Genomic DNA, 20,717 nt, shown 5'->3' with positions numbered 1-20,717 from the left:
AAGAACAGAGGGTGAAGGCAGGATTGGAGTCAAGCTGAGAAACTGGATCAGAGAGCCAAGATGGAACAGAAGGAGTTTCTGAAGACCCAGGAGTTCGTAACAGATACTGGGAACTTTAAGTGTAAGAATGCAGGAAAGGAATGGAAGCTGGGGGAAGAGGAACTTTAGGACTGAAAGCAAGCCTGTAAAAAGTGGGGTAAAGTTCATGTGCACATTACAGGCCACAGAACAGGAAGTCTATGACAACTGATGTCAAGGTGAAACATGTTAAATTAATACTTCTTCATTACTTTATTGATGCCATTAAAGCTAAATAACCGTAAGAGAGTTGACTTTAAGTGAGGATTTCCTTTACTTCACATGTGCTCTGTGCTACAAACTAGGAATTAATTTCTATTAATTTCCATGCATAGGCATTTATTAAAAAAGCCTTTATGCTGAAATGGTTATGTTTAAACTCAAAGCAAACACTAATAAGCATATTTCTATAACTTATCATTGGTGTATACCAGGGTCACCCAAATCTTTTGCGTTATGGGGGCTTGTCCTTCAATTTTTCTCTCACTCTGACAGCCAGAGAGCAAATTTCAATGGATGAGATTTGTCACAACAGTAAACATGAATTTTATTTTTAAAAATCTATGGAAATCACTAAAGTGATAATTTTAAATTAGCAATAAATGAAATTTCTGTTTAAAAAGTTCTAAGAAACAGAGCAAGCTCATTAAACCTTTGTTTTGCGTCTTCAGTTAAGAAGCAGAATTAATGAGAAAAGGCCTCAAATGTCATCCATCCAAAATTTGCTTACTGGCCCTCTGAGTAAGAGAAAAATTGAAAGTGAGACCCCCTTATATGAAAGGATTGGACCATGTTGGTATAAACCAATAATAATTTATGGAAATATGCTTGCTAGTGTATGCTTTGGATTTCGGATATAATCATTTTAGCATCAAGGTTTTTTTGTGAGCTAACTTTTTGTTTTGTCTTTTTGGCTAAGAAGCAGAACTAATGAGAGAAGAGGGCTTCGTCCTGCTCTGTCTCACACTCCATCTGCACGGCGCAGTACTATTGTTGCAGCCACCACTCCTTGTGACCTCCCTGTATCCTCCATCTCCCAGTAGTAGAGGTCTGACTATCATTCCTCCATCTCACCCACACACCCCTAGATGACTGTCTAATTCTCATTCCTGAACCCTTGCATGCCAGGGCACAGCTTGACTCTCATTCCCACTCCACCAGCAAAATCATTCCGCCACCAGGCAGCAGTAGTCTTATTACTACAGTCCGAGATGCTAGTCTGACTCACCTTCTCCACCTCACCCCTCCCAGGTGTAGGTTGACTTTCATTTGTCGTCTTCTCATAACGTTCCAGTCTGTTCCACAGCTTCATTGCTGCAGCTGCAAACCTTGACGAAGTTGACAAAAACCACTCGCATTACAATATTTGCTGCTCCTCTATTCACATATTGTTTCCCTCCTAGTGTAAGAGAAAACCAGCTCCTGATTGGAGGAGCAGTGCCTTGCAGAATCTTCCGATCACATTTACCAGTTATACTTCCAGTTAATGTTGGTTGGATCACATTGGACCCTTTGTTGGGGAAATAGGTCACCTGGTAGACAAGTCTGAGTTAAAGCTTAATCTCATCTAAAAAGCTTTTGAAAAATCAATACCTGTATTGTTTAATATAGTACTTAGCTCATTGTTCAGTGAACAGAGGACTATTTCTTCAGGAAAGGGCATGTAATATTTTTTCCAATAATTTAAACATTTAAACTTTCAATCAATTTCTGTACTTAGTTGGTGACAGCAGTGAATGGAGGGAAATTTACCAAAACTCCTTCGATAGCCTCTACCATTTAGAAGGACAAGGGAAGGAGATGCACAGAAACAGTTTCTCCTGCAAACCACATGCCATCAGAAGCAAATTGGTGTTCCTTCACTGTTGCTGAATCGTAAATACAATACTGCATTTCCAGCAGCGCCATGGGTGTAATTACATCATTTAGGCTGCAACAGTTCAAGAAAGCCAATCACCACCAGCTTCTCAAGGGCAACTGGAGACAGACAACCAATACAGGCCTTGTAAGGGATGCACGTGTTTCAGGAAAAACTTAAAATCAGAAGAAAATGGATTTGTCTAATATTTCCTGCATCTAGTCATCAACAGAAGATGCAATTGGCAGTTTGTGTATTCTCAATACTGATAAACATGGAAAAAAATGCTATATTTATTGTGATGAAAAATTTAAATGCTTCTGTTGTTCAGCATAGGAAGTAAAAAAAAGTTCTTCCAAAGAATAATTTCTTCAAATGCATGATTTAATGTTCCTAAGACTGACAGTCCTCCAACATTTACAAATCAGTAGTGAAAGCACGCTCCAAGTGATGATTAACCTGTTCTCCATTCCAGTATACTTTCTTTATTCATTTTCAACATTAGTTTTTGGGAATTGAGTAAAATAGGCTGCCTGTTGAAGGAGAAGAATAGAACAGCAGCCAGATGCTTATTTATGGAGAGGAAGCACTGTAAAATTTGACATCATCCTGTGCACCATACATTTTCTTAGATTTCCAAATAGTTTTGAGTCAGCTATGTTCTCTCACTGCACCAGCTTGATATGATGGCAGGAAATCAGCGGACTGGTACTATCTTGGCAACATTCTACAGCCTAGCTTTGAGATTGCCAGCTATATACTGAGCATCATTACTTTTATGGCATCCACTAAAATCACTTGGTGAAGATCTCGACGGAGTGCAAATGTATACAAACATTCGCTTGGGAAAAACATTGAGTTAGCATTGGTGAAAATATTTTTTTGATGGAGGTGGATAAGATTATGAAGGATATATGCAGGGTGAACAGAAAGCACCTGTTAACCTTGCCTGAAGGGCCAATATCAATGGGGCATAACTTTAAGTTGAAATGCAGGAGGTTTAGAGGGGATTTGAGGAAAACATTATTCATCCAGGGGGTAGCTGGGGTCTGGAATGTATTGCCTTGGAAGGCAGTTGAGGTGGGTAATCTCTATTTTTAAAAAGTAAAGGTTTTGAACCATTCCATTCCCATCTCTCCCCCATTAACATTCCTTCTCATCAACTGTCCAACCATCATTGACATAAAATCTGTTTGTGCCAACTCAGTGAAAATGATAGAATCACAACATCCGAAGCTATAGTGCATAACAATGCAGCTTTCTGTTGACCCTCAACATACCCTTCATAACCTTATCCACCTCTATCACCTCAACTTTCCAAAGGAAGCAATCCAAACTTATCCAGCCTATCTTTATAGCTAAAATGCTCCATCTCTGGCAACATCCTGGCAAATCTCCACTGTACACCCACTCCAGTGCTGTCCCATCCTTCCTATAGTGCAGAGACCTCCATAAAGCCAACTGAGAGGCAGTACCGAACCAAGTTAAAGGCCCAAACCAACCATACGGACGACTGTGGCAATGCATGCACTACATAACAGGAGAGAAAATAAAGCAGAGCAACATAGTGGTCAAAAATGCATCCCTCCCTGATGTGCTCAATGCTTCCTATGCTCAGTTTGACCAGAATCCCAAAGGCATGGTGTCACCTGTTCCAACAACCCGAGATGCAACTCTTCCCTCCGTCACCACTGTAGACGTCAGATCGGTCTTCCTGAGAGTCAACCCAAGGAGAGCGACAGGCCCACATCGGCCCAACTGTGCACTTAGATCCTGTGCAGACCAGCTAATGGACGTATTCACTAGCATCATCAATCTCTCCCTTCTACGACAGAGGTGTCCGCCTGTTTCAAGAAGACCACCAACATCCAAAGAAAACACATACGACGTGCCTTAATATCTACTATCAGTGGCTCTGACTTCCATAATTTTGAAGTGCTTCGAGTGACTGGTCTATCTAGCCTGCCAACCTGCCTCCATCCCTTGCAATTTGCCTAACCATGAAACAAGTCGAACAGCAGATGCCATTTCCCTCACCCCACACTCATGCCTGGAACATCTGGTTAATGAGGACATCTGCGTCATGCTCCTGCTCATCGACTAGAGCTCTGCCTTCAACACCATAATCCTCTCCAGACTAATTTCAAAACTATGAGACCTAGGTCTTGGCTCCGCCCTCTTCAACTGGATCTGCAACCAGATCCTTAGCTTCCTGACCAACAGACACTACAATCAGTAAAGATAAATAACAGCACCTCCTCCACGATAGTCCTTAATACTGGAGCCCCCCGAAGGATGCATTTTCAACCCCATACTGAACTCCCTGTACACCAATGACTGTGTAACCAAATTTCAAAAAAATGCCAAGTACAAGTTTGCTAATGATACCATCATGGTAGGACAAATTTCAAACAGTGATGAGGAAGGATAGAGGGTTTGGTGGCGTGATGGATTAATAACCGCCTCTCTATCAACGTCAGTAAAACAGGGCCGTATGAAATTACAGAAGGTTGTGTGCACAGCTCAGACCATCACAGAAGCCAACCTCCTATCCATGGACTCAATTTATGTTTCTCAATGCTGCGGAAAGACTGCCAATATTATTAAATACTCTTACCACCCCAGTAATGCTGTCTTCCAACCTCTTCCATCAGGCAAAAGATACATTCGCTATGATCTGCCTGTACTGCTTGCAAAACTAAGCTTTTCATTGTACTTAGTACATGTGACTACAACAAATCAGTCAGAACTGCACACAGTACTCCAGTCGTGGCCTAACCAAAATTCTACACAGCTGCAGTATAATCTCCCTGCTCTTACACCTTATACCTTGATTGATAAAGGCAAATGTCTGTATGTCTTCTGAACTGTTCTGTTAACCTACCCTGCCACCATAAGGGATTTGTGGACAAGCACCTGAAGATCCCTCTGTTCCTCTGAGCTTCTTAAATTTCTGGCATTCATATCCAGCACAATTTGAGTCTTTGTTGCAGGAGTTCCTCAGGACAGTAACCTTGGCTCCATCATCTTCAGTTGCTTTATCAATGACCTTCCTTGCAGCACAGTGTCAGAAGTGAGGATATTCCCTGATAACAATGTTCTGCACTATTCACAGTTCCCCAGATACTTCATGTATCACTTTATGTCCATATTCAGCAAGACATTGACAATATTTGGACTTGGGTGGATAGATGGTGACTAACGTTTGGGTGCTATCTTCATCAAGAGAGAATCTAACCATCTCCCTTTGATATTCAAAGATATTGCCATCACTGAGTCAACCACTATTAACATCCATTGATGAGCAACTGAATTTTAACAGTCATTGTATCGCAAGAGAATTCAATAGAGATACAGGCACAGACAGTGAAAGGATATGTCAGAATACACAAAACAATATATTCCAATTGGTGGGTCCACCACTTGTGGTAAACCAGAAGGTTTAAGGACAACATAAAATTTAAAGCATATACTTGTGCAAAGATAGATGACAGGTTAGAAGATTGGACAGATTGTAAAAGCCAGACAAGAATGACTAAAAGGAGAGAAAAGTTAGAATACAAGAGGAAGCTAGCTAAAAATATAAAAACCGATGGTGAGTGTTTCTGTATTTTTTTTAATTAACAAAGTGAGGACTGGTCCCATAGAAATTATGGCAATGGTGATGAATTGAACAGGTATTTTGTATCAGTTTTCACTATAGAGGATATACATTATGTTCCAGACATAGTTATACAGCAAGAAATTGGAGGGAGTGAGGATCTCAGAAAAATTACCATCACCATGGAATTGGTAACAAGCAAATTGTTGGGACATATCTCCAGTGGATTTCATCTTAAAAGAAGTGGGAAAGAAGTGAGATAGTTGATGCATTTGTTTTAATTTTCAAAAATTGTCTGGTTTCAGGGAAATGCCATTAGCTTGGAAATTAGCAAAAGTAACTTCTTTATTCAAAGTGAAGATAGAAAGCAGGAAACCATTGCCAGTTAGCTTAACATCTATAATAGAGAAAATAGGAGCTTTTATTAGAGACTTTAAGATGGGATACTTAGAAAAATTTAAGGTAATCAGGCAGAGTCAACATAGCTTTGTGAAAGGGAAATTATGTTCACGCAATTTGGCAGAGTTCCAAGGAAGTAATATGGCCAAGGGATAAAGGGAAACCAGTGGTGCATTGCACTTGGATTTCCAGAAGGCATTGATAAAGCTTATTGAGGAAAATAAGCACTCATGATATATGGGGTAACATGTTGGCATGCATAGAAGATTAGCTAGCCCCCAGGAAATAGGCATAAATGGATCATTTTCTGGTTGGCAAGATGAGTAATATGTCACATGGGATCAGTGCTAGAGCCTCAGAATCTTACAATTTATACAAATTCCTTAGATGAAGAGACTGAATTTATGGCTCCTAATTTAGTTGATGATGTGGTAAAATGTGAAGTTATCCAATTTGGCTAGAAAAATAAAAATAACCATGTTATCTAATTGAGAGATTGCAGATCTCAGATGCAGTGGAACCTGATGTATGACTCTCAAAAGGCTAGTGTACAGGTACAGGCAATTGTGACAGAATTAAATAACGTTCTAATTTATTGCAAGGGGAATTAAGTGTAAAAGAAGGGAGGCTATGCTTCATTTATACAGTACATTGGTGAGACCACATCTGGACTGTTTTGTGCAGTATTCACTCCTCATTTCAGGAAGAATGTAAATGTGTTGCAAATAATTCAAAGCAATTTACTTGACTAATAACCTAGAATGAGGAATTGACATATGGACTCTGCTTATATCTGTTTACAGTAAGAAGTGACTTGAATGAAACACATGACATCCTGAGGGGTCATGAGGGGCTGGATGTGGAAAAGTGTTTTCCTCTTGCTGGTGAATCCAGAAGTAGGGATTACTGCAAACAAAAAAGCAGACTCCCATTTAAGACAAAGATAAATAGAATTTTTTTCAGAATGTCATGAACCTTTGGAACTCGCCATCTTAAAGGCATTGGAAGCAGAGTCTTTGAATATTTTTAAGATGGAGATAAATAGCTCTTGGTAAGTAAGAGGTGCAAGGTTATCGGTATAGGCAGGTATGTGAAGTAATCAGGTCAGCCATGATCTTACTGAATGGCAGAGCAGGCTCGAGGGGCTGAGCAACCTACTTCTCCTAATTTGTAAGTTTATGTATAAATACTGTGCAGGTCAGGGACTAGGAATTCTGCAGGGAATGACTCACCTATTTTCATGATGGTGAAGCGAAACATATCTAGCTGGACAAGAGACAGTAATGAAATTACTCATAGGAAAAGAACAGAAAATACAAAATCATGCACGTTGCACGTTATACCTGATGGTGAATATTTTCTCAGAACCCAGTTTGATTGCTACATTCCAAAATGTTGGTCAGTGTTAGCCATATTATTTATACAGCAAAATCCTTATTTTCAAGCAAAGCAGTTGGATGGTTGCATTGAGTCAGTTCATGACTGCATTGTTACAGCACACGTGATCAGAAACTGCATTGGACTAGCTGTAAAAATACTGTCATTAAAGAGTTGTTCAGGGGATATGAATTTTGGAGCATGTAATTCATCACCTACAGACTCTTCAAAGTCTGTTCACTATCTTCAGGATGCAAGTCAAGAGTGTGGTGGAATATGCTTCACTTGCTTGTCTGAGGGCAGCTCCAACAATACTGAAAAACTTATACAAAGCAGCCCACTTGATTGGCACCCTAAAATTGTGTCTCACAAACTTGATTGTGTTTTTTGAGGAAGTAACCAAAAAGATTGATAAGGGTAGAGAGGTTGACATTGTTTGTGTGGACTTTTAGTAAAGCCTTTGACATGGTTCCATATGGTAGACTAATTAGTAAAACTAGATCACGTGGAATTCAGGGTGAGCTTGCCAATTGGATAAAAAATTGGCTTGATCATAGTGTTGGGTTTTTTTTTTAAGGTGGAGGCCTGTGACCAGTGGCGTTCTGCAGTGATTGGTGCTAGGTCCACTGCTGTTTGACATTTGTATAAAAGATTTGGATGAGAATATAGAAGGCATGGTTAGTAAGTTTGCAGATTACATTAAAATTAGTGATTCTCAGAATGGTGGGGCTGACATATGATGAAAGACTGAATCAACTGGGCTTGTACTTGCTGAAATTTAAAAGAATAAGGAGGAATCTCATAGAAACATATAAAATCCTGATTGGACTGGACAGCTAGATTAGTGAAGAATGTTCCTGATGTTGGGGAAGACCAGATCTCGGGGTCACAGTCTAAGAATAAGGGGTAAAACATTCCGGATTGAAATGAAGAATTTCTTCAATCAGAATTGTGAACCTTGGAATTCTCTACCACAGAAAGTTATTGGGGCCACTTTGTTAGGTATATTCAAGAGGGAGCTGGGCATGGCCCTTGCAGCTAAAGGAATCAAGGGATGTGGAGAGAAAGCGGGAATAGGAGACTAAAATTGCATGATCAGCCATAGTTAAAAATCATACAATACCAGGTTATAGTCCAACAGATTTATTTGGAAGTACAAGCTTTAACTTTGTCCACCCCAGTCCAACACCAGCACCCCCACATCATGTCCAGCCATGATCGTGTTGAATGGTTGAAGGACTAAATGGCCTATTCCTACACCTATTTTCTATATTTCTATAGTGGACAGTGAACAAGTTATCTAAGATTACAAAGAGATCTTGATCAGTTGAATCATTAGGAGTGGCAGATGGAGCTTAATTTGGATAAATGCAAAGTTTTGCATTTTGTTAAAAACAAACAAGGGCAAGACTTATACAATTAATGGTAGGGCCCTGAGTGATATTGTGAAGTAGAGAGACCTGTGGGTTCACAGGTGTAATTCTTTGAAATCACAGATAGACAGGGTGCTTAAGAAAGCGTTCAGCATACTTGCCTTCATTGCTTAGACCTTTAAGTGTAGATTTGGGGACATCATGTTGAGGTTGTTCAGGATGTTGGTGAGGCCTCTTCTGGAATACTGTGTGCAGCTCTGGTCGCCCTGCTATAGGAAGGATATTGCCAAGAATGGAGGGTTTGAGTTTTAAGGTGAGGCTGGATAGGCTGGGAATTTTTTCACTGGAGCATAGGAGGTTGAGAGGTGACTTCATAGAGATTTATAAAATCATGAAGGACATAGATAAGGTGTTAGCAAGGGCTTTTCCTTAGGATGGGGGAGTTCAAAACTAGATGCATATTTTTAAGGTGAGAGGAGAAAAATTAAAGAACCTAAGGGCGACCTTTTTTAACACAGAGGGTGATTCGTGTGCGAAATGAACTGCCAGAGGAAGTGGTGGATGCAGGTACAGTTGCAAACTCTAAATGACATTTGGATAAGTACATGAACAGGAAAGGTTTGGAAAGATATAGACCAAACATAGGCATGTGCAACTAGTTTCGTTTGGAAACATAGTTGGTGTGGATTGAATCAAAGTATCTGTTTCTATGTTGTATGACCTTATGACTCTATCCACCTCTTTCAACATTGTTTTGGCGGTGAAGGAAGTCAAATGATGATTGTTGTAAAAACCCATCTGGTTCAGTAATGCCCTAAGGCTCACTAAAAAGTAGCGGCAGCGTGTGCTATCTTGGCAATTAGATACAAAATTGGCTTGACTATAGAGACAGAGGGTGGTGTGTGGGATTTTTTTTGGACTAGAGGATTGTGACCAGTGGTGCTCCACAGGAATTGGTGCTGGGTCCACTGCTGTTTGACACTTATATAAAGAATTTGGATGAGAGTGCCGGAGGCATGGTTAGTAAGTTTGCAGATTACATCAAAATTGGTGATTACATCAAATCATCAAGCTCCTTCAACATGTTCCAAATCCACGATCACTACCATTTCAAAGATGTTGGCTGTCCATCACAGAGAGTCATAGAGTAACACAGCATGAAACCAGGTCCTTCAGCCCAAACTGGTCCATGCTGACCATGGTGCTCACTCGGCTACTTCCAATTGCCCGCATTTAGTCTATATCCCTCCAAACCCTTCCCATCCCTGTACTTATCCAAATGTTTTTTAAATGCTGCTACTGTAGCTGCCTCAACCTTTTTCTCTGGCAGCCCATTCCATTTAGGCACCACTCTCTGCGTGAAGAAGTTGCCCCTCCAGTCCTTTCTAAATGATTCCCCTCTCACCTTAAACCTATGCTTCTAGTTTTCAATTCCCCATACCTGGGGAAAATACTATATGCATTCATCTGATCTATACTCCTCATGATTTTATACACCTCAATAAGGTCATCCCTCATTCTTCTACATTCCAAGGAATAAAGTCCTATCCCAGCCAACCTGGCTCAGTGGTTAGCACTGCAGCCTCACAGCGTCAGAGACCCGGATTCAATTCCCCCCTCGGGTGACTATCTCTGTGGTGTTTGCACATTCTCCCCGTGTCTGCATGGGTTTCCTCCAGGTACTCCGGTTTCCTCCCACAATCCAAAGATGTACAGGACAGGTGAATTGGCTATGCTAAATTGCCCATAGTATAAGGTGCAGTAGTCAGGGGTAAATATAGAGTAGGGGAATAGATCCGGGTGGGTTACTCTTTGGAGGATCATTGTGGACTTGTTGGGCCGAAGGGCCTGTTTCCATATTGTATGGGATCTAATCTAAAAAGAACCTCTCCCTGAAACTCAGGCCTACTAGTCCTGACAACATCCTCGTAAATCATCTTTGCATTCTTTCCAGTTTAAATATGTCTTTCCTATAATAGGATAACCAAAACTATACACAATACTCCAGGTGCGGCATCACCAATAACATACAACTGTAACATAATGTCCCACCTCCTTTACTCAATGCTTTGAGCAATTAAGGCCAGTGTGCTAAATGCTTACTTCATCACCCTGTGTACCTGTGATGCTGCTTTCAAAGAACTATATGCTTGTACTCCTTGGTTCCACAACACTCCTCAGGATCTTACTATTTATAAGATAAGTCCGACCGTGGTTTGACGTTCTAAAGTGTCAGTGCCTCACACTTATCCAAATTGAATTGCATTTGCTAAACCTCATACCATTTCCCCATCTGATCAAGATCCCGCTGTAATTTTTGATAACTTTCCTCTCTATCAATGATACCTCCTAATTTTGTATTGTCCACAAACGTACTAATCATTCCTCGTACATTCACATCCAGATCATTTATGTAAATAACAAAGGTCGCATCACTGACCCCTGTGGCACACCACTAGTCACAGGCCTTCAGTCCGAGAAATAACCTTCAACCATCACCCTCTGCTTCCTACCATCGAGCCAATTTTAAATCCAATTAGCTAGCTCTCCCTGGATTCCATGCGACCTAACCTTCGTGACTAGCTTGTTCTGTAGGACCTTGTCAAAGGCCTTACTACAGTCCATATAGACAAAATCCACTTCCCTACCCTCATTATTCCTCTTGGTTACCCCTTCAGAAAACTCTAAAAGTTTTGTCAGACATGACTTCCTGTGCAGGGAGAAAGTGAGGACTGCAGGTGCTTGAGATCAGAGCCGAAGAGTATGATGCTGGAAAAGCACAGCCGATCAGGCAGCATCCGAGGAGAAGGAGAGTCAATGTTTCGAGCTTAAGCTCTTCAACTCTTCCTGATGAAGAGCTTATGCTCAAATTGTCAACTCTCCTGCTCCTCAGATGCTGCCTGAGTGGCTGTGCTTTTCCAGCACCACATGACTTCCTTTGCACAAATCCATGCTGACTATCCATAATCAGATATTGACTATCAAGTGTTGGTTGATCCTGTCCCTCCGTGTTCTCAACAATAACTTGCCTACTACTAATGTCAGGCTCATTGTCTTGTAGTTCCCTGGTTTGTCTTTGCTGCCTTTCTTAAACAGCCTTTCTTAAACAATGGAACAACATTAGCCACCCTCCAGTCTTCTGGAAATTCACCAGTGGCTAAAGCTGAAGCAAAAATCTCTGCAAGGGCCTCTGTAATTTCTTCCCTAGCCTCCCACAATGTCCGAGGATGGACTTGATCGGCGCAGGAGATGTATCCACCTTAAGGCTGCAAACACCTTCTGTCTAGTAATACATATGCAATCCAAACCATTCCCACTTATTTACCTTATTTCCTCAGCATCCATGATTCTCTCCTCAGTAAACACTGAGGAGAAATATTCATTAAAAGTCTCTCCCATTTCCTGTGGCTCCACACATAAACAGTCATGCTGATCTTTAAGGGGACCTATTCTGTTCCTAGCCACTGTTTTACTCTTAATATAGCTATAGAACCTCTTGGGATTATCTTTAACCAGGGTGACATGGGTGGCTCAGTGGTTAGCATGGCTCCCTCACAGCACCAGGGACCTGGGTTCAATTCCAACTTTGGGCAACTGTTTTGGAGTTTGTATGTTCTCCCCTTGTCTGTGTTGGTTTCTGTCGGATGCTGCGGTTTCCTCTCACAGTCCAAAGATGTGCAAGTTAGATGGATTGGCCATGCTAAATTGCCCATTGTCTTCAGAGATGTGTAGGTTAGGCGCATTAGCCATGGGAAATGCAAAGTTACAGGGATAGGATGGGGGGATAGGTCTAGGTGGGATACTATTTGGAGAGTCAGTGTGGACCTGTTGGGCTGAATGGCCTGTGGGGATTGTATGATTATATAATATGATTCTATGATCTGCCAGATCCATCCCATACCCTATTTTTGCTCTTCTGATTTCCCTCTTAAGTCACTTTTTATTGTCACCTATGGGTTCACTTGAGCCAATATCTTAAACTCAACATATGCCACCTTTTTCCTGACCAGAGACTCAATAGCCCTCGTCAGCCAGGGATCCCTAAACCTGCCAGTTTTTCCCTTCACCCTAACAGGGGCATACTGTCCCTGGTCTCTTGATATTACTCTTTTAAAAACCTCCCATATGTAGTCGTTCCTTTGTTTTCAAACAGGCTCACCTATCTGCTTCTCCAATACTCGCTGCCTATTTGAGGGTCCATAATATAGTCCCAACAATGTGATATCCCCTTCTTGTTCCTAGGTTCTAACCATATGGCCTCATCTGATGACCCTTTAAGAATATCCTCTCTAAGCACTGTTATATCATGTTTTCCCTTTATTAAAAGGGCAACTCCCCCTCCTCGCTTACATGTACTTCTGTTGCTTCTGTATCCTGGAACATTGAGCTGCCAGTCCTGCCCTTCTCTCAGCCATGGCATGGATAGGGTAAATAGATAGGGTGGGGGAGTCTTGAACTAGAAGGTATAGGTTTAGGTTGAGAGGGGAAAGGTTTAAAAGGGACATAAGGGGCAATCTTTTCACGCAGAGGGTGATGAGTGAGTGGAATAGCTGCCAGAGGAAGTGGTGGAGGCTGGCACAATTATAACATTTAAAAGGCATCCAAATAGGTATATGAATAGGAAGAGTTTAGAGGGATATGTGCCAAGTGCTGGCAAATGGGGCTAGATTAATTTAGAATATCTGGTCGGCATGGATGGGTTAGACTGAAGGGTCTGTTTCCATCACTATGTTTCTATATGGCTAGTCCCCAGAGCCAATTCATGCTCTGAGCTGAATTGCCTTACCAGTCAGGCCTCGTGTGTTGAAATAAATGCACTTTCAACCAATACTCTTTTCCCTCCCTTTACTGTGCCCCAGCTATCCTGAAGAGTAAACTTGCTCTTGATGGCTATTTTCCCCTGACTTCCCAATGGCTCTTCTCTTATTCGGAGTCCCATTTCCCCCCCCCCCCCCCCCATCAAACTAGTTTAAATCCTCCTGGGTAACACTGGCAAATTTACCCACAAGGATATTGGTTTCCCTCTCTGGTCCAAGTGTAGCCCATCCCTTCATGCAAATTCCCCTCAAAGTCTCACATCATCTTGACATCAGAACTGTACCACCTTTTCTTCACTGTCACTGGATCAAATCCTGAAACGTCCTTTTTAAAAGCCCAGGTATTCCAAACCCACCTGGATTGCAATGTTTCAAGAATGGCAGATCGGCACCACTTTTACAATGATAAGCAGGGATGGGCAAATGTGTTAGCCTACCAGTGATAAATATTTAATTTAAAAAGGATCCAACTGTATTCAGGCAACAGAAGCATTCATTGAATTTATGATGGCTCTAATGCCTCGGGTTGTGTATCATCTTTCAGTTGATCAGTGTGGCTTTTTAAGGAGTGTCAAAACCAGATATAAATAGAATGGCTGTCACTTCCTGACAATCAGAGATTGAGTGGAGGTGTACCATGGCTACCATGAAAGCAAACACTGATTCAGTGGGTGGTATGGATTTTATTTTTGCAGACGACAAATTTACTAATATTGCTAATATCCTGGGCTGCATCCTGAAAAAAGGTAAGGAAGTTGAATAACACATCCAGCACCAGATGAATTTGGAGACTAGATTACAGGTCCTGCTTAAAAAGGTTTAAAGTTCTGTTGCAGCCTCCCTGGCGATGCACAGCCTCATGGCTCTGTTTAACATAACACTTGAGGGGGTGGAAGCAGGGAGCCATAGAGCAGAAACAAAAAATGGAAAGTAGAGAGACTCAGAACTATGGCACTTTTGCCCAAATTAATTAAAAAGTAGTCAAGCAAGTGTGACCTGGCAATTCTTTTGCGTCTTGTTGTCTCAACAATCTTTTCAAGATTTGATCCATCTCTACAAGGCAGAAAATAAGTCTAAGGCCCAGAGCCTGCGTGGCATCCATTCAGGCTCCACCATAGCTGCAAACATTTCTTCAGCATAGATTGCAGAATGCTGTTGCTATGAGAAGTGGTGCCATGTAGACTGGTAGTAGACTCCTATGCTTTCATCTCTTAGCTCCAGAACAGAGTGTGGAATGTTTTTCAGTCCCTGGTGAGCTGCTAAGCCGTCCTTACCACCACTTCCTGCTGCTCTTTAATTGTGCTGGATATTTCATTCATCTGCAGACCCACAAACCTCTCTACCTCAATTTGTGTGGCACTTTCTGTGCTGATGCTTAGAAACTAATGAGTTAATGATGATGCCACATCAAAAGAAATCTCCTAAAGTGTTTTGTTCTGAAAGATTGGACAATAGCAGATGGAATGCATCGTAATATACTTTAATGTAATTAATACACGAGTGCATTTTTTTCTGGAATTCATACAGGGTTGGTAACTGTAGAGGGTCTTTCTGCAGAAGTTCCCCACCCCCAAAAACCCTGCACTCTCATCTCTGGCGAGCCCCCTTATTTCCAGTGCTCATTTCTCCAGCTTGGCAAGGCAAAGTCTTGTAAAGAGGGTGCAAATTATTACTCATCTCCTATAAACAAGAAGTCCATGTATTGGAGTTTCATCTTGTGCAAATGTTGAAAGTGAGTAGAAACAAATAGAATTAAGGTATGAGTTCTTGTGTTTGAACATTGCTAAAATGAGACAAGAAGTTTTTGTCTTGCATGCATCAAATGTAGGATGTGCGAATCAGAATTGACAGCGTGCAGAGGGGTTGTTGGTCACTTTGGTATCGTCGACATGGAAGTATAGCAAAATCATTTAACTGTCAACCTTAATTCTCAAAATAAGGTTCGTCCTTCACTACAATTTACTAAAATGTCCCTCCACTGGTATAGGGAGAAGGATTGGTGACAGTATTCATAGGTATCTAGGCCTGAACATCACTTTTATAAAAAAGAGACAATGGTACAAATCTGACTCCATTCACAGAGAGACCTGCAGTGAGAAGAATCTGAAGTGAAAGGAACAGAGAAAATTCTGCAAAAACAGTGAGTTGCCACTTTAACTGCATACAACTTTTAGCAAGAGGCAAATAGTCGGCCAGTAGCTGAAAAGCATTTAAATAGGCATCATTTAGCACAGGCTCATGGAATCTGAAATAACAAGCAGCTGCACTCTGAGGTAAAAGGGTTGTCAGATCTGGGCAGAAAAGTGCTGAAGAAGCTAATGTGGGCTGCAGATAGTCACACTTGGGCAGTATGGGAGTAGATCCAAGTTACAATCTGACTGTGAAGCAGACAACATCCAGCTGTATGTTAAGGCAACTCGTAGAAAGCTTATTGAACTTCAGCTTCCCGACCCAGGAATTTGAATAAAGGAGCACTTATTAAAATGAGCCTTGCTACCATTGTGAACAATGTAACAAGAAGCTGCAAAGAAAATCTTATAAAGTTGGAATTTAAAATTTTATTCAAACCGGCAACATCAGGACCAAAATTAAGAACAATAAGTCAAAGGTAGAGAAATATTTAAACTGACCACTAAATTGAATGCAAAAAGAAGTTTTATTAAAAATCGTAATATTTTCAATATAGTACAATACAAATCTGCAATTTGAGAGGGAGAGGGTACAATCGGAAGTGACAATATTTCTGTTGAATAAAGGGAACTATGGAGCTATGAGGGAGGAGCTGGCCAAAGTTCAATAGTGCAATACCTTAGCAGGGATGACAGTGGAGGAACAATAGTGGAAATTTCTGTGTATAATGTAGAAATTGCAGGATCAGTTCATTCCAAAAAGGAAGAAAGATCCTAGGAGGAGGCATGGGTGGCCGTGGCTGACGATGGAAGTTAAGAAACATATAAAGTTAAAAGAGAAAAATTATAACATAGTAAAGATAAGTGGGAAAATGGAGGACTGGGAAGCTTTTAAAGAACAACAGAGGATTACTAAGAAGGAAATACGCAGAGAAAAAATGAGATACGAAGGTAAACTGGCCAATAATATAATGGAGGATCGTAAAAGTTTTTTTAGGTGTGTGAAAGAGAAAAAAATGGTTAAGACTAAAATTGGGCCCTTGAAGACAGAAACAGGGGAATATATTACTGGGAACAAAGAAATGGCTGAGGAATTAAATGGGTACTTCAGATCTGTGTTCACTGGGGAAGACACAAGCAATCTCCCTGAGGTAACAGTGCTGAAGGACCTGAACTGAAGGGAATTTATATTTGCCAGAAATTGGTGTTGGAGAGACTGTTAGGTCTGAAGGTTGATAAGTCCCCGGGGCCTGATGGTCTACTTCCCAGGGTACTGAAGGAGGTGGCTCGAGAAATCGTGGATGCGTTGGTGATTATTTTCCACAGTTTGATAGATTCGGGATCAGTTCCTGCGGATTGGAGGGTGGCTAATGTTATACCACTTTTTAAGAAAGGTGGGGGAGAGAAAGCAGAAAATTATAGACCAGTTAGTCTGACCTCAGTGGTGGAAAGATGCTGGAGTCTATTATAAAGGATGAAATTACGACACATCTGGATAGTAGTAACAGGATAGGTCAGAGTCAGCATGGCTTTATGAAGGGGAAATCATGCTTGACTAATCTTCTGGAATTTTTTGAGGATGTAACTCTGAAGATGGACGAGGGAGTTCCAGTAGATGTAGTGTACCTGGACTTTCAGAAAGCTTTTGATAAAGTCCCACATAGGAGGTTAGTGAGCAAAATTAGGGCGCATAGTATTGGGGGCAAAGTACTAACTTGGATTGAAAGTTTAGTTGGCTGATAGGAAACAAAGAGTAGTGATAAACGGCTCCATTTCGGAATGACAGGCAGTGACCAGGGGGGGTACCGCAGGGATCAGTACTGGGACTGCAGCTTTTTACAATATATGCTAATGGTATAGAAGATGGTATTAGTAATAACATTAGCAAATTTGCTGATGATACTAAGCTGGGTGGCAAGGTGAAATGTGAGGAGGATGTTAGGAGATAACTGGGTGACCTGGACAAGTTAGGTGAGTGGCAGATGCAGTTTAATGTGGATAAATGTATGGTTATCCACTTTGGTGGCAAGAACAGGAAGGCAGATTACTACTTAAATGGAATCAATTTAGGTAAAGGGGCAGTACAGAGAGATCTGGGTGTTCTTGTACACCAGTCAATGAAGGTAAGCATGCAGGTACAGCAGGTAGTGAAGAAGGCTAATAGCATGCTGGCCTTCATAACAAGAGGGATTGAGTATTGAAGCAAAGAGGTTCTTCTGCAGCTGTACAGGGCCCTGGTGAGACCACACCTGGAGTACTGTGTGCAGTTCTGGTCTCCAAATTTGAGGAAAGACATTCTGGCTATTGAGGGAGTGCAGCATAGGTTCATGAGGTCAAGTCCTGGAATGGCGGGATTACCTTACACTGAAAGACTGGAGTGACTGGGCTTGTATGCCCTTGAGTTTAGAAGACTGAGAGGGGATATGATTGAGACATACAAGATTATTAAAGGATTGGACACTCTGGAGGCAGGAAACATGTTTCCGCTGATGGATGAGTGCCAAACCAGAGGACACAGCTTAAAAATACGGGGTAGACCATTTAGGACAGAGATGAGGAGAAACTTCTTCACCCAGAGAGTGGTGGTTGTGTGGAATGCTCTGCCCCAGAGGGCAGTGGAGGCCCTGTCTCTGGATTCATTTAAGAAAGAGTTGGATAGGGCTCTCGAGGATTGTGGAATCAAGGGCTATGGAGATAAGGCAGGAACAGGATACTGAGTAAGGATGATCAGTCATGATCATATTGAATGGTGGTGCAGGCTCGAAGGGCAGAATGGCCTACTCCTACACCTATTGTCTATTGTCTAAACCTCAGGGAACAAAGGGACAAATTGCCCCAACAAGAATGTGAATCCTTCATTTTGTTCCAAATGGCAGGAAACAACCCGAGGAGATGCACAACAGTGAGAATCCTCCGTTTTGATTCAGAAAAATGGGAAGGTTATACTAATGCTACATGATAAAGTATTTAACGGAATCTGCAAGCTTTGAAGTATGTAAAAGAATATTAAAAGTTTAATTAGAAGGATGCAGCTATGGTACACAATTGTAAAGCTGGTAACCATCTTTAAAAATGCAAATGCACTACAAAAAATTGGGTTTCAGAGTAAATCAATAGAGCAACCGGTAAACACAATTTGAAGCACAATTTAAAAATTTAATAGAGTTCAATATTGGTAGAGAATTAACAACTACTGCCAAATAAAAAAGCTGTAAAGGCTTTACAATAATTTAAAAGTATTCTCAAATCCAAGAAGACAAACATAGAAATCAGATTTAAAATGAAATTGAAATGAAATGTATGTATTAAAAAACTTTTACAGCAGTACGATTAATCAATACAACAAGAATGGGAAATAAAAAAGCACAAAGTCCTCCAGCAGTAGGATGAGCAGAAAGAAGCACAGAAAACAACAGCCAGCTGTAGGTCTAGTATTACAGGACATTGAAGAGCAAAATAAATTCCTCTTAAATTTTAACAGATGCATTTTTGCATCTGATGATTTTTGTTGTTTAGTAGTAATAGAATCACAAGAAACACAAGGCAAATACTGTGGTGTTTATATTGTGGTTAATGGCACAGAAATTTACTTTATTTGCAATCAAGGATCTTCAAGGTACAGTTTTCTGATTCTGCAGACTGCCTAAGACATAAGAAACAGGAGCCCTTCAAGTTTGCACTACCATTCAATAGGATCAAGGCTGACAGGTTTGAATTTTGAATTTCACATTCGCATTGTTACGACCTACTTGACAAGGTGTGGTGATTCTCAAGCCCCATTACTCCCTCATAAAAGTTTAATGTTTTAATAAAAATTTGCAAAGTCTCCAACACACCTGTCTAATGGAATTAGGCTAATGGAAAACATAAACCAGATTCCCATATGTAACAAGAACTACTGTTTATTACAATGTTCGAGCTGTAGGTAAACAAAACTATGAACTAACGTATAACTAGGAGTTGAAACTCTAATCCCCTTTTAAAACTTTTATAATGACACAAAAAAGAATGGTGTTAATGTTTGGAGGAATGAAACACTGGGGAAACACAGTTCAAAATCACCAATCCTCAGGATTTGATGATATTCCTTTCGCTTTACTTTCTGGTCTCTTGTCCCTTTTCTGGATTCTTGCATTTCTTTGCAGGAGGCACAGGGTGATTGACACACAAACTGTTAAGTCACTTATCTCATTGAAACATACATAATATTGAGAGATCTGAATAGGGTAACATGCAGAAGATATTTCCACGAGTAGGAGAAACTAGGAACCAAGGGCACAGCGTGAGAGTGAAGGGATGACACTTTGGAAGTGAAATAAGGAGGAATTTCTTCTGCCAAAGTTTGGTGAATCTGTGTAATTCATTGCTGCAGAAGGCTTTGGTGGCCAAGTCATTGAGTATATTTCAGACAAAGATGGATAGGTTGTTGATTAGTAAGGGAATCAAGGATTACAGAGTAATGGAGGTTGAGATACATATCAGCCGTGATCAAATGATGGAGCAGACTCGTTGGGCCAATTTGTCTAATTCTGCTTCTGTATCTTATGGTCATAGTTACTGGTTCAAGGTGACAGCTTACAACAAGTGATGCAAGAAAATTACTTGCTTTCTTCTGGCTTCATATATTTTTGCTGTAGATGACTCGAGACATAAGAACTACTCTCTCAGCAGCCCAGGTGCTTCTCAACTTCTGTTGTAAATAAATAAGTTGTTCATCCCCCTAGGAGGCAATCAGTGTTATCAAGCTGAGACTTTTGGGATCCACAGCTGGTCGTAGTTGCTTAAACCAATCATCGATCTGTTACTGACTGAATTTCACTCTGTGTGCTGCATCATCTTATCTCTCTACCTCTCTCTGTTGGCTGAGCAAGGGTTAAAATACCACAGTAACCTCAAATGAATTCAAAGACAAAAGGCTGCAGAGATTAGATGTGTTGGTGTCTGCAGGGTGGTGCTGCAGAACAATTAATATCACTGATAACGTTGGTTTGATAACAATACCAGCCACAGAACACAAAGCAACGGAGGGTGTCCACAACTTCCAGCATCTTGTGAGACATCAGTTGCATGTACAGTGTCCAGTAT

General features: G+C 40.9%; 1 protein-coding gene across 5 annotated transcripts in view; it reads left to right on the top strand.

Annotated features, from left to right (window-relative positions):
* The window catches only part of prickle2b (prickle homolog 2b), a 290,050-nt gene that overhangs the window by 193,045 nt on the left and 76,288 nt on the right, over positions 1–20,717 (top strand). The window lies entirely within an intron of this gene.

This window comes from Chiloscyllium plagiosum, unplaced genomic scaffold (assembly GCF_037043375.1).
Source record: "Chiloscyllium plagiosum isolate Xiang-an unplaced genomic scaffold, Cpla_swu_hap1 HiC_scaffold_14, whole genome shotgun sequence".
In the NCBI taxonomy this organism is placed as follows: domain Eukaryota; kingdom Metazoa; phylum Chordata; class Chondrichthyes; order Orectolobiformes; family Hemiscylliidae; genus Chiloscyllium; species Chiloscyllium plagiosum.
Note: the sequence above shows the minus strand (reverse complement) of the source record. Positions and strands in the feature narration are given on the sequence as shown.